Consider the following 16,433-nt stretch of genomic DNA (forward strand, 5'->3'; position numbering starts at 1 on the left):
AAATAAGAATAAAATTAAAAAAAAATATACTGAGTTAGGGTTCAAGTATTGTGAAGTCGGCCCTGATCTGGTCACGCGGTCATCACGTGCACTCGTTGCATTCGGTATCTCGTCTTATTGGACGAACTATACTTTCTTTTTGTTCAAGGTGGAGTTGAAGGGGAAGTTGATAAAAATGTCCACTCGCGTATACTTTGTAATGGTTTTAAAATTTTTGCTTCTTATTTTTGTTCTTATACTTTTTAATTTATAAGAGAATATTTATTAAGGAGATTATATAATTTAATAAAACGTTTATACACTCTAAATAAATCGTGTTTCATTTTCACAAAAAAAAACGAAATGACTTTCCATACAACCAAATAAATCATGTATTTTTTAATTTCTCCTGAAGGGTTCCCTTTCGCCGAAATTTCGAAAATACTGTTATTATTATTTTCGGCAAATATTTGCTCACGTAACCAACAAAATTTAACATACTTTTTACAATTACTTCTCTACAATGATTTTTACTTTTAAAAATACCCCTTTCTCGCCCTACAAACCACATTACATGGTTCCGTTGTGTAAATAATTTTGTTGCAATGAAAAATAAGAAACTACTATAAACGAATCACGTTGGTTCAAGTAAATTGGGTCAATCGTTCTATTTTTTTTTTATGGTAAAACACGATTCGGAGCAGTAATGCAACAAATCGAACGTTGCCGCACATTTCCGGAATCGCAGGTGGACAATACCATTTCCAATGAAAATTATTTCTCGCTGTAATTTAACTGGCCAACGCTTTGTGTTACAATTCCGCCAATGCTGCGAGTTGAATGCCTGTTAACACCCGAACCGGTGAATACCAAAAAATTTTACACGATCGTCGTCAAATATTTTCCAACAATCTATGGGAAATAAAAAACACTTTCGATTTTTCATTCAACGTGGCGAACACGAGTCGAAAACTCTTCGTCTCTCTTATAACGTTCGTAAAGATAATCACGTTTCACCTCTGTTCGTGAAATTGTTTTGGCCGTGGACGAAGCAGAGACGAATTCTTCATCTTTGCTGTGTAGCTTTGAAACCCTATCCGTCTGTATATCGCCGTATCTCTACAACCTCATTCGTACCAATCTCTGATACCACTCTGCTAATGCCCATCCCACTCGTTCCCAAACATATACAGGGTCTCCCTAAAATAAACAGTCAAACTGTAGGAATCCTATCATTGTAGTGGCTAGAAAATATCATAGGAACGTAAATTTTACGAAAACCTTGTAAACAATGTAACAAGTGCTATGTTTCCAAGCAACAATACCGTTAACATTTGCATATCGGTAGAACAGTTCGAACGATGTACTATGTACATCAAAATTACTCACTGTTACTTAGAAATGAAGTTTTACTTTATGCGCAACTTTAAGAAGCTATAATTTAGAAAGAAAATAATTATGGGCCTGTATTTATAACATTTCACACCTATCTAACCTGTATCTCGTTTAACACACGGGACACGTCGTTTTGACCCATTTCTATCGATGAGGAAAATTACGAATATCGTTTACATTTTTCTTCGGTCACTTGTACCGACTTTTATCCATTTAATGAGACAAATATGTATCGAAATTCATTTTCTTCGAAACTTTCTAAATTTAAGTATCTCTACGGTATACCTATTTCTTCTTGATACGCGTCAATTTGATGCAAGAAATGTTCGTAAATCTAGTGTTAAACATGCTCCCAAATCTTAGATGCTACTACGTTACTTTTAATGTTTCCACCTGATCTCGTTCTCTGTTCTTAATATTATATTTCATTCTACTGTTACAATTTTTGTATAATTGTATCATTTAAGAATACATTTGAGGTTAGGTTTCGATAACAGCCGCACCTCGTCTCTTGTATAAATGTGCGCTCGATTGAAACGATTTGATCCATGCTGCCGAAGGAAAACACGAGGTTCTTGATTGGTAGATCGAGATTAGTGATGCGTATACTACCAATCGAGAGACGAGGCACGCTTTGTGCCTTATGTGTATTTGCGGTAGTATGGAGAGAATCCCTTGAATCGAGTGTACACCTGGTGACACTGATTTGTGCTATGTGAGGAGTTAATGGCTCAGTTCATGCTGCACCCTCCCCTTCATGGTACATTTCTAATTGTTGAACAGATGAAACTCCAGGTGGTGTTGCTAGAACGGTATGACATAGTGCGCGGAAGCATTCTGTCACCAATCACATGACAGAGCAACTGAAACCATACAAAACACATAACCTCTACGCGAGTAATTTATACGTGACGAATTATTTGAATCGATATGCGTTAGCTTTGCAGGCATTTCAATTTAAAAATAGAACGTTTAGCTCAGTATCGAATTATTAATAAATACGTATTGTTGCATGTTTAGTATTGATTTTGGTACGTATAATTTGTGCATAACGAGCTTCTACGACGAAAGAGTAATATTCTGTCGAAAGCTTCGCAGCGCTTAAAATTTATAATGAATCAAACGAATGAAGAAATTATTATTTATTAAATATGTATCCAAGCATTTTGGTAATGGACTTGAGTACATATGTATAACATACACGTAGGAAGTGTCTGTGACATACGAATAACATTCAATCAACATGTGTATTGTTTATTTTGCACACTTTGGTGTATTGAACATGTGCGATATATTTCTGTGCATGTAACTTAAATGAAATATACAAAATATTAATTATACGTGTTGAAATACTCAAAATACAATGGAAAGTATTTAATAATTAAAATTTGTCGATTCGATTGAGAATTTATTGTAAATTTTAAATGTAGCGAAGTTGGTGACAAATTATTTTTCATTCGTAAACGCATATGTACAAGTTATCGGAACACGTTTTCAATATACAGTAAAAGGTATTTAATGAACAATTTCTTCATTAGATTGATAACCTACTGCAATCGTTAAACAACGCGGAGCGGTAGATCATTGTTATTCCATAGTAATTCGTGTAACTTCTCACACAGAGATAGGTCAGTGTAACGTTCAAGTTACACGTTTCGGATAGTTCCAGCTCCTGTGTCGTAAGATTTGTGGCACAATAATTTTACTCACCTTCGTTACACCGCTGTTGCAATGCCATCTAGTGTTTCAACCGTGAGAAGCGTATTACGAAAGAGAGGGGGTAACGCGAAGCAGCCATTGGCTCTTCGCGTGGCACGAATCAACATCATTGGTTGTAGATGTACTACTATCTACTCGTTTCATTTCATTTGTAATCACGTATCTCTACCTGCACACTCGCATAATAAACACGTTAAATAAAACTAAATAAGATAAAAAGAAGTGCGTGTGAGAAATAAATCTCGGAGATAACACGAAAACTGAATATTCATCGGGTAAAACATGAGCTAAGTAATAAAATATATTTTCTCGAGTCTGAAGGACCTGTTCGTGGGGTCGCGGGACGGGTTAATTACGAGCGTCCTCTTATTAATTCAATTAGATGGTCTTTCGGCGGAAATCGGCACGAAACGGACAGCGAGATCATTGAAAATAATCGTCCCGCTCGAAACTTATAGCTTGCATTAGCCGCGTCTTTAACGGCTCGTAAAGTATCGCGGATAACCGAACGAACTTTCCCCGAGCTGGCGTTTATCATCCCCTTTCCTCCGCCCTCTTGTGTCTTCCTTGTTCTCATTTGCACTCTGCGAAACAAAGCGCACGAGGATCACCATATTCCTCCGCTGCAATCTGCGAATTCAAATTACGTTGCTCGCGACACACTGATCCACGCGATCAGGAATCGTTTCGGTAAACAATTAAACGGTTCGATCGCCCATAGATGAACATTGAATTTTCAATTAACGTGATCTACGCGACGAGATCCTACGATTGCGGTATCGATGGAATTTTAAATTATACGCGTCACCGTTACCAGGCGCCGCGAAACATCGTTCTAATAAAATGCGACGAAACCACTTGAAACTTTGCGGAACACGATTTATTCCATGGTAATGAAAATATTCTCATTGTCCATGGAATATCCGCTTCGTTATTATTTGAAGGAACAATTGTAGTGCGCGTGGATCAAAGCAACGTCTGTATCCAAAGAGATACAACGCAAGCTTGAATAAATGAATGTCCGAAGAGTAAGCGTTGTTTCGAACCAAACGTTCACGATCGGGAGACCGTGAGACGTTCGTACTTGGTGACTTCGAGGAGAGATTCGTCATGCTTGAATACGGTGTCGTTTCGAACTGATGGTTGCCGACGTCACACGTATATTTGTCAGCGATAAACACGGGCGACAAAATGCTGGCTACTTTTTATTCTCATTGTCGCTCTAATCGATGAAATACCCGTATCGTCGAGCACGCTGCACAAACTTTCAAACAGAATTTCGTTACAGAGCTCAACGTGTTGATAGTTACCCGTGCGGATCGTTTTCGAGCTTGACCCACATTTTATTCGTGGATGATTATAACGAACGAGACAACGATGGCTGGAGTAACGAGGAACGTTATTCGCGCGACGAATACACGACTTTGAACGGGAATGGAGACGATTCCGTACACGCTCGGAGGAGGAGACTAATTAGAAGAGCTTACGCGCGATGCTTAAAAGCTTGGCTAATTTGAAGTTCACCCTGAACTTCTGTTAATCGCGTCTATTACATAAAGTTTGCAACTTGGCGCGTTCAATGGAGCGTCCCAGCGTCGGATGATGTTTGAAATGACGTCCATTTCGAGTTACCTGCTGAGATGTCTGACACTTTTGCTTCGGACAATTGTTCGAAGCGTGGTATCTTATTGAGAAGGAATTTAAACGTTTTGTAAATAGTATGAAATACTTTTTTACCGTTTAGTTCGAAGAATATAGGCACGGTAAAGAAATACCTAACACTTGGGTGTAAATAAATGGTACTCGATGTTTTTACGAGTACCGTACTTCGTTTAGAATTTTGTGGATAGCGAGTCGAATTTTACAAAACTTTGGCAAATTTTTTTTAAAGAAATTTACCTCTCGCGCAGTATTTACAAGTATCGAATCTAATATGAAATTGGATAACACGTTATAGGTAAGATAATACAAATTTAAGGTATTTCTACGAAGAAACTTTGTTAGAGCGACTGACATTAATTACATCTCCTATTTTGCAACGAACAAATTCATCAATGCTCTGTCGAACAATGAAAGGATTGTTTAGGTCAAACGTACACATTCCCTGTCACAAGAGAGGCCAGCTGAATCTCACACTTGCGAAAGCCTCAAATTTACATAGAAAGGTAAATTAAAAAATTAGTATATATTTGTACACTCAGTTTATAATTGATCAATATTTTGGTACAAAGAGGAATGTCACTAACTTATGTAGCAAGTCCTGCATTAGACACGAATAGTTCAAACTGGTCGTCCATTAACAAACTTAATTAAATAGTTTCCAAACGATTAATAGCATCACGTGTACACGAACTGCTAAATACGCCTTACCGGGTGAATCCATCGATCTCAAGATGAAATGCGGTAATATTTCTCATTAGACTGAAAATGTTATTTACTTATCGGGCAAAAGAGAATTTTTCTTCGAGGCATCCAAAAGATAAACGATACTCTCTCGATCTTCGAATAGCTCTGAATATACACGACATCGAGTCGAAGTATCGCGAACTCTGTCTATGTTTCCTTGTCACTTTCTGCTCGATGTCAAAGTAAACCGAGCCAAATTGTTTGTCAACATCGCTTCGAACATCGCTGATGCGTTCCACACGCTGATGCGTGTTTCGTAGAAGACGAGACTCTGAAAATCCGTAAACGACGAAGGCAAAATACCAAGAGATAACGATCGTGGAAACCGATCACGTTGGTTGGATCGATCGTTGCACAGGCCAGCAGAATGGCTTGAACGCAGTTCTCGACGCAAAATGTCGCGTTTGTACATTTACCTAGACATCTACGCGCCGGTTAAAATCGATTCAGTGAGTGTTATTTGCGGTTCTGGACCGTCCGTTATCGTTGAACGTCTCTCGGTCGATGCTTCGAAACCGATCGGGAGTGTCCATTGCGCCAGTCGAATTATGGAGAAGATACAAAAATACCCTCACCATCTGAGAAAGAACTGAACCGTAAGATCTAAGGGACACGAATTCGCCGAGTTTATTATCTGGCTCGGAGGATAAAATTCCAAGACGTAGAAATTAGACTTTTCGTATCCGGTTGTTCGACAGGGGAGCCAATATTAAGAATCTTCGATGTTTGGGCTCGCTTGTTTACGAGGGAAGCGTTCGAAGCACGAAGCTGTAAACTTGCAGAATTCTGTCCGGAATCCACTGGCCCCTTGAGCTTCGGAATTGCTCGATCGTCTGGAAGGACTCTCCACGGGGTTCGTTACAATCTAAATATAACTCTCTCAGCATCCCTAAACTTAAAGTACACAGCGTGTCGGATGTATGCAAGACCCGCAGAAAAGGGTGTCGAGAATCTGTTCAGAAATTCCAATTGGGATGTACTCCGTCACGGTGAAGAACATTAACACATTGACCTTAAAGGGTGTCTGCCTAAAACCAGTCATTTCTCTTCCTGTGGCAATCTACATGCCTATTCAATACTGAACTCGTAACGTCGATTCCTGAATCTGATGTTAATGTAACCATCGATAACTGAAGGCTTATTTAATCGTTAGTTCAATACGAGGAGCAAAAGTTTACACTAGTTGTTCATTTCTATACTTTAGTTTCGTATAAATAATTGCATGTGCTGTGACTACAATCAGGAATTCGAGAAACGGGGCAACAGGTTTAAATAATTATCTTTGTATACAATGCTCAAATAGAAAAGATATTGAATATTTAAGGAAAGGTTTTAAAGGTTTTTTGCATCGGGAGGCATCTGAGTCGCGTTGTTGGACAGATATATAAAGAAATTAAAGAAATTAACAGAGCGATACGTAGCATTGGTAATGAAATGTTAAAGATTGAATTTAAATTCAAACGACGAGATATTTTTGTAAATATAGACATACATTCAATCTCCAGGACGTGATTTCTTTGTTATAATTATACGAAAGTGAAATAAAAAGATGAGTGAAAAATCCGAAATGAAATTTTTCCATACGATCCTTTCGTGAAAGTCGAGCTTGTTCGTATTTCCCATTTCGTCGAATTCGGAACGAAATATCAAAGGAAAAGGTTGAATGGTATAACAAAGTTTATAATCTCATTTTTTTTACAAATAAAAAGATACACATGCAGAATACAATTGTACTTTCGTTTCAAAAAAACTATGTTAGGTAAATTGAGTTTTCTTTTCATTCCGCATTAAAAATATGAAAACACGTTTATTGCAGAGTTCATATTATATTTCACGAGATATTCTATATTCAATTCCAGAAAATTATTTTACTCCCAGGGGCCAAATGTAACACCATTTTGATACATTTTTTCGAGTTTCTAATAAAGTTGTTAAACAGTGTACTTTAATTCTTTCGTTTAATCTTTCCAAAGACGAATCGTACTCAAAACAAATAAACATTTTAAATGATATCAATCCATAACGTTTATCACTTTTGCTACCACTTTACAATCAAAACCTCACTTTAGCTCTATCTCGCCTTTATTACACTATTGCACATTTTACGTATTTACGTTATATATGTACAACAAAGGCGTTAAATAAATAAAAAATACCTTACGCAGACGAATGCGTTAGTGTCTCAGAAGAGGTTAAATATCCATAAGTAATTTTGTCGTTGTTAAATACTTTCAAACTCAATTTTCTAAACCATTGTAACGTAAAGTATGTGTTACCCCGTATAAATCTAGGTAGATACGTATTTCTCTACTGTTTAAAACAATTGAAAAATCATCTTTTTAAGTAATTCAGAGAAACGAATCAAATATGAAAAGTAAAAGAAGTACCCTATAATTCAATACAGAAATATATACCTAATGCATTGAAGCTTCATAATTTTGATTACGTCATTGAACGAAAAAGTAAAGTATGTGTCACCCCGTATAAATCTAGGTAGATACGTATTTCTCTACTGTTTAAAACAATTGAAAAATCATCTTTTTAAGTAATTCAGAGAAACGAATCAAATATGAAAAGTAAAAGAAGTACCCTATAATTCAATACAGAAATATATACCTGATGCATTGAAGCTTCATAATTTTGATTACGTCATTGAACGAAAAAGTAGATACGAGTAATACCGTAATTACTTTTTACAATATGGACGAATGTATTATTAGACGTTTTTGTTGCAAACTCACTAAAATCTAAAAGAGAACAGTAGACGATTCTGCAAGTTTTCAGTGTTCAAAGGGCGATGAAAAATAACTCGGTTTCTCGATCTCGATCGTGTTGAGAGTGCTCGTTCAAGCTGAGAGCGGAGAAGCGTAAAGAAAAACAAACAAAAAACAGGGATGAAAACGCCGAAGAGCTAGGAGTCGTCAAAATCGAATAAGTTTCTGGACGATGTAGCGTCGAGGACAACCGTCTTCCGAGAAACAAGCGAATAACTTTCGCGCAAATGGAGCCACGTAGAAAAGCCCTATTGGATATATTTCTCAAAGGATTCACTGCATGTTAGGATTATTTGTGAGGGCTGTATAAGTAAAGAATAGTGGATTAGACATATCCAACTAGACACTAGGATGTTCAATGAGTTTTATCGTTCGATAAAACTTATCGAACAGTACTATATTGAATAGTTTTATCGAACGACAAACTATACTATTATTTATTCACAACGATGTATAACGCGTCGTACGCATAAGTGTCTTCTTAAGAACAGTAAGAAGGCAACATCTGAACATCGATCGAGATCAACACAATTGTCAACATATCCATGGATTACTCAATTGGTATATATCGAAAGAATTATTGTATGTACAATTGAAGATTGTATGTACATCAAACTTTTAAAATGTATTCGTATTTAACTTTGTCCATCAACACGACTACGATGCAATGATGCAGCGATTAATTGCCTGATTGTTAGTCGTTTGAGAATTGAAGGTCTCATTTCCAAAATGTTAACAAATCACGTTTGTTTTTTCTTTTTATATATAAATACATAATAAACGCAACACTATCATCTTTTTTTGACATTTTCTTAGCAACTGATTCGAAATTTGAAAAAAGCAAGTCGTTTAATCGTTAGGATATGAGATCAATAGAATAATGGGAGAATACTGTTTATTTCTATTTACTAGTTCGTTAACATAAAGAATAACACACTATTCATCATACACGTACACACTCTCTCTCACAGTCCCACAACTATCTAGTCATACTACACTCTCAACCTCACATATTCCAACACTATCGCCAATTTAAATCTATAACCTAATTAATACCTAACCTCATAATTACTTAATCTTCCATACGAGTATAATTATATACTCGCTGATGATATATTCAATAAACGCAATGTCACACATTAATTTTAGAACTCTTCTCTATTCCAGGAATGGACAAAATTTATATCTACATAAAGTTTCGAATAACAAATAAAAGATACATCATTTTTTATTCGTTAGTCGATGAATAAGAATTAATATTACGAAACGAAATATTACACAATGAACAAACTAATGTTTCATTGTTCTCGAATTTTGTATTCGAATGAAATGTTGCCCATTTTTGCTACGATACGACACTTTTCTTGATTACGTCACTCAAGTGGAAGAACAGTTCTATACTTTCGATGAACGAACTATCCATTTGTGTCTTCCAAAATGAATTTTCTTTTGACTATGGCTCACTAATGGCTGCGACATTTAACGCTTTCAATCCGAAATCCATTCAAATCTCGGCGATTTGCAAGGCGCGCGATTTTGTAATTACGCTTAAACTGCATCGAGGACATCGACTGCAATTTAATTGCACGTAATTATTTTCATGTGAAAAGAGTGCCAACCTCCGGCAGAGAAAATAGCAAGAACTTCAAATAAACTTCTAGCTTTGTTATTGTTACTGTTACGCTGCGTAATTTCGCTGCACTTATTTCGATTAGGTTCTGGATGAAAAGAGGATGTTTAAATTGAAATGGAAAAAAGTCCGTAGAAACGTGACAGGAAATTTATCGCAGTTTAGGGTTAAAAACTGGGCTTTGTCCAACAGAAAATTTTCTCTTGCAATCAAAGGATTTGTATACCTTTTGTTTTGCAATGGGCTTTAACGAATTGGATTCTGTTTTCATTGTAATTAAAGTGGCGAAAGGAGAATAAATTTAACAGCAAATTAGTTAGAATTATCATATGTTATTTTGAATTTTTTTTTTTAATTTTTAATATTTCAAATATTACTTTCATTTGATACTTTTACCTCTGTTTTATATAAACTGCTGTGCAAGAATTTGATGTGATCTTCCATCTTTTAAATTACTTGGTTTTATGTATATACAAACATCTTACTGAAAATATTGTCTGTACATATTAAATGAATATTAATTAAGCATAATTCAAGAAAAATTATAATTTTTTTAAATTTAGACATTTTATTCCTGTGAATACTTAACAGTTTCTTTTCCAGAACTTTTTCAAAGTAATGAAAACTTGTCAATATAAACTGTTATTGAATAACGAAAGGCTGCCATTATTTGTCTATAAAACGGTAGAAGTTAAAACAATCAGACAATCGATCATCAGAAGAGGCGTATACAACAAAATGATCAAACTCAATGCTTCGTAAATATGTTTAATATTTATTATATGCAATTTCTATTTTATATCACGTCTAAGCACAATGCCCTTTTAATACGAAAGAGTGAATATTTCAATTAAACGAATACGTATGTATAAAAAAAGTTCTATTTCTGTGAAAATCGAAGGTGCTGCAAATTATTCAGTGGTTGTGTTTGTGTATCTACGAATGAATATTTCATTACGTTTAGCTTTCACGTGAATCGTTCGAAAGAATGAATAGCTATTATCTTTGAGTGACAATGATTAAACCGAGACGTGAAACAAGTGAATTTTCTGTCGAATTAAGGAATCGATTATGCACAGTTTCCGTTTAGGTTTCCACGTGCTTGCAGAACCGCGAAATCTCCGTTGTCGTCGAACGTATTTTCGTCTATTTTCGCTACAGACTATAATGGATGCCGCGATGCGTTCGTGGTTGTTTATATCGTGGTTTCCTGATATTTCACAAAGTTTTATACCGCTCGATTTCTGTACACCGGCCCGAATCTCCCGATTCAATATCGTGGGTCTCGAACTGTGATGGAAATTGAAATTTTGCAACGTCGATGATACACACACACACACACACACGCGTGCCAATGTGTACAGACACACGTACTTTCAGGGCTGAGTCGAATAAGCGAAAAGATCAGACGGCTTGAGTTCCGTACGATGTTTTTGCGTCGGATTAAACGGGATTCATGAAATCGGAATAAATTTTCGTATAATGACGGGGATTCGACTCGAACTGGAAACGTATTTGTATTAATTTCGTCTGTGTTTATTTATAAAATAAGTAGAGACTATTACAACGTATTGGAAATTTATTCATTATGGATTTAATTCGTCGATCATCCTTTGCAGTTGCGATATTCCGTTCGTTCGGCCACTTATAAATTGTTCATTGTTTGATCTTTTATCAATATCATTAATCTCTTCAGGGACATGTACATACGTATGTAAATAGTTTTGAAGTTATGTTAAATATGATAGCTAAAAATATAGCGTAGTTTTATTCCGTTTTCTTTTTTAATATAATAACATAGAAGTAATCACTGCAACTGTTAATGTATATTTATAATTAAATTTCCTAATGACAAGATACGAAATGTGCGATAACAAAAATAGCATTGCATCGAAGACAGGAACTAACTACTAATTTACAGTAAATTGTTTGGCTTTTAAAAATTATAAATTGTGTTAGTTGTAATCTCAACATTCAATCTTGTTTGAATGGTAAATTTTTAATTTGTTGAAATTTGGTGCTGCGAATTTCAACTTTAAATTTAATTTCAATGGTGTTGAATACAACTTCGATTTGAACTGATTTTGTAATTTCTATTGATATACGTTTCCTTTATATTATTTTTCATCCTCTTTTACATACTTTTTTATTAATGCAAAACAAATATTTCACTTTCTTCAAATGATGGAAATAGATCCCTTTGAATGCTACGACAATTTTATCATTTTCATTGAATATATCTCAAATACGCAGAAAAAAGGTTCAACAATCGACCTTAAAAAAGAATTAAGGACAGTATTTTACACATTAACCAACATTTGACAGCACTGGCTAGAACCTACGGAACTGAATGTTTGTTGCAAACAAATTTGGCGGCTCGCGTGTGCATGATACGTACCGGAGTGTTATATACAAAATCCATTTGTGCCTTAATTAAATGTTTTCAAACGAGGTTAAAATGTTTCGTTCGAATGTTTCAAATAAACAAATAAGAACGGTTCTCCCTGGAAATATATTCGTGGAACGAAACCCGTGTTGTGTCTCATTTGTTTAATGTCTGATATTCATTGAATTAAATTAATTAATTTAAACGTTGTACCTATTTTGGAAAATGTTGCTCGTAAAGAAAACTACTGCCACGTATTTACACAATGAGGTAACACCCTTTGATCTTTCATCGAGGATGAAAAGAAGCCGCGGTATTGGCATAAATACTGTGCGATGCGAACATCGTGTCTACGATATCGGTTCGTATGCATACGTAAATTAATTTAAACGTTGTACCTATTTTGGAAAATGTTGCTCGTAAAGAAAACTACTGCTACGTATTTACACAATGAGGTAACACCCTTTGATCTTTCATCGAGGATGAAAAGAAGCCGCGGTATTGGCATAAATACTGTGCGATGCGAACATCGTGTCTACGATATCGGTTCGTATGCATACGTAAATTAATTTAAACGTTGTACCTATTTTGGAAAATGTTGCTCGTAAAGAAAACTACTGCTACGTATTTACACAATGAGGTAACACCCTTTGATCTTTCATCGAGGATGAAAAGAAGCCGCGGTATTGGCATAAATACTGTGCGATGCGAACATCGTGTCTACGATATCGGTTCGTATGCACACGTAAATACATATAGAGTTCGCTTTCGGTATGTATGTACATAAAGGCCAGCGCAACCATCTTCGGTCGTAACGTCTTCTGAGTCGACTGTTCCGCATGGCGGAGCGAGCTTCCGCATAAATTTGCATGCCGTGTCGATTGGTGCAGAGTGTGCGGCCCGCTTTAAAAAATATCGGCACAAAGCGACTGGTTCGTCAACCGTGTATCAGCTTTTTCGTCCGGGGCGCTATTTTCTTGTCGGCGTTATGCATTATTCTATCGGGTTTTCCAGCGGGATTGCCGGGAAACTGGGTTACCGGCGGTGTCGAATTAATAAATGGACCGCCATAAGAAGTAAATGGAACGTACCAAATGGAACAAATAAATGGGCACGACGAGTGATTATGAATTTTTCGCGTGTCCGTTGTTCCATCGCGGCCGCCCGCGCGGAATCATGCAATACGAACGATCGAGGGGGATAACCAAACAGAATGGGGTGGTGATTCGGGGCTCGCATGTTCACGATTTAATCCGTTCGTTTATTATTATTTTTATTTTCGATCGCGGTGAATCGAACTCTTTATAACGTGTACGTAAACACTGTGTATTTTCATCGCGAAGATACACGATGCGTTATGAGCGGGTAGAAAGTGATTCCACGTGGAAAAATAAATCGAGAATATGGAATTGAATACCTTTGCGGAAGCTTTCAATTTTGAAGATATTAATTGCGGAAATTCATCATCTGTACATCCGTTTGAGAGGAAGTTTTCTTTTAACGCGGCCTGAAAATTGATATTATTGTACATTTTCGTGGTTTATGGTTTTGCAATTGTTTTCAGTAGAATTTTTAGTGGAAACTTGAAGCATTAGATAATTTGAGCTTTGGAAAGTAACATTGTAAAGACTAATAAAGCTTTGGATTTGAAATTTGAATAGTTTGTTTTTATAATATTCTATTTAATTCTATAATAGCAATTTTTGTGTCGTCTCACTGCTACCGCATATATGTGTATATATATACATGTATAATTATGTTTAAAAGATTCTTTTATTAAAAAAATTAATCAATATAAAGTTGCTTAATAAGAATAGAAATGGATGTAAACGCTCTGATAGTAAAAAACTAGATAATCAGTTACGTTGTGTAATATTTGCTAAGTTAAATGAAAAGAAAAAGTATTCGTAAACATAATACCTACAGAACGTATGGGTAGCACATGGATGAATTCGTTTCCACACAAATATTCATATGGAATAAAAAGTACATCACGTACTGTTTAAAAGATTGGAGGTCATCTTCATTTCTCGAAAAATATTATAAATATAAAAAGTCGTTGTACTTTTTTCTAACATTCACTATTTACGAAAAAAAAAACGGTGGATAGTAATAGCGTAAACACTTGGTATACATACATACCTATATGTATACTGAAAAATTTAGTTATGAATATTTCTTCATAATATGGTTACTTCTATGTTACGATAATTAAAATTACTTGAAACTTAAACGTACATGTATGTGTCAGTACGCTGGTAGAGGTTAATTAAAAATTGTACTGTATTTAGATGCTCCTGTGTCTGTAAACATCAGCTGTTGCGCCGCACTTTTTACAATTTTACAATTTCTTTAATTAACTTTTCATTTCTTTTCTTTTAATTTTCTTCAGTTTCCTGTGTGTATACTTTCGTTTTTCATACACGTAAAATATTAATATTCTATTTAAATAGCACTATTTTCCTCTCATAAGTACTATATATTTTCCAAATTTAAATCTAAGGAAATTTATGTTCAAGAGTATTGTTAAATAACGCCAGAAGTCATTGTAAACTTAAATAATTTTGCATTCATACGAGTATGCGTGCATATTTTGCTATTTAATGAGTTTTCTAGCATCGATAATTGAAAATTATTGTTACAATAGCTTCGTTTATACAAAAACAAACATCTATCGAAAGAATCTTGAAATTTAGTGTAATTCTCGTTTACATTCATTATCGTACTAATTTTCCTGAATTGAATAGAATACAAATAAATCAACGTAATTTTTACGATTATTTATTCTTCAAAACCATCCAAATAAAGCTGTGACTCGTTGTAAGACGAATAAGTGACAATACAGTTAGTTTCTCATTGTTTGATTTTTATGAATTTTAGTAAACAGGATATCGATACAAAAACGTACTAATTTCTATATAGATTCCAAAATTTGAAATAGCATTAAAATTTACCGAATATGGAGCAGGTATAACAATCTATCAAGTTTTATTAAAACTCAATTATATATGTGTGGTTTATTCAGAATATAACAGGCATACTACTTCAGAATAATTTCTCCTACACTGTAAACTATACGCGTGTTATGCATTGAAATTTACCACATACGTACGATCGATAACATAACAAAAAATGAATACTTGTTATACCACATGTGATCGATAAAATTAACAAAAATTAACGTCTTGTTAGACCTGCACCACAGTTGGTAAATATAATTACTCGAAATGGAATTCATTAACATCCACGAAGAAACTGATTCACAAACAGAATAAAAACGAGTACAAGATCTGTATAAAAAAATCTGACTCCGAGATTTACTTTGACTATGGCTCAGAATCCATTCAGTGCTCCGTCGTTCAAGTACTAATTTCGATTTACGAAGATTGAAGCACGCGTCGAACAATTTCATAATAGTATTCGTTAGACGTTTCCCCGAACAAGAAAAAGATCCCTGGGCACAATTTTAATGAAAGGCTCTGCAAAACTGAAGACTGCGGAAGATTAAATTCGGAGCTTCAAAGTAAGCGTGCCTCGACAAAGTCAAAGGGAATTTACCTCTCTTTAACACAGCACCGATGCAAAATGAGCGCAACGTTACACGGCCAGGATCCGAATTGATACTGTCACATTCAACAAAAAGAAAAGGAAAACGGGCCATTTAGTTTGTCGACGTCCTCGATGCAATTTGCAGAACCGACCTTGTTACTTATCTCGTTAAGAGATCTTTTTAAAACGTTCCAGAAAGGCACGTTGAAGCTAACAAAATGGATTTCCACTTCTACCGGAAACTACACCGAGGATATTTCTTTTTTCGAAAAGAAATTGAAAAAGAAAAAAAAACGAACGAAAGAAACATCCACAAGGGGATCGATCCCCTTACGGAGCATTTTTCCCGTGCATTTTACGATTACTCGCGAGTATTTCGTTTCCAGATAGCTGAAGGTAGGCATCGGTTTCCAACGGGTTAACATTAATTGCGCGAGACAGGCGCCATAACGAGAGTCGAGAAATCATCTATCGCTTCAAAGCAACGTCGAGAACTCTACGTTAACACGTGCCTCTGGTTTTCCATCGACGAATCGACGATTCTGTTTATTGCCCCGACGCGACCGACACGGTTATCGGAAACGCTGTCTTGATT

General features: G+C 35.5%; 1 protein-coding gene across 2 annotated transcripts in view; it reads right to left on the minus strand.

Annotated features, from left to right (window-relative positions):
- The window catches only part of Nachralpha6 (nicotinic acetylcholine receptor alpha6), a 587,525-nt gene that overhangs the window by 121,182 nt on the left and 449,910 nt on the right, over window positions 1-16,433 (minus strand). The window lies entirely within an intron of this gene.

This window comes from Ptiloglossa arizonensis, chromosome 9 (assembly GCF_051014685.1).
Source record: "Ptiloglossa arizonensis isolate GNS036 chromosome 9, iyPtiAriz1_principal, whole genome shotgun sequence".
NCBI classification, from domain to species: Eukaryota; Metazoa; Arthropoda; class Insecta; order Hymenoptera; family Colletidae; genus Ptiloglossa; species Ptiloglossa arizonensis.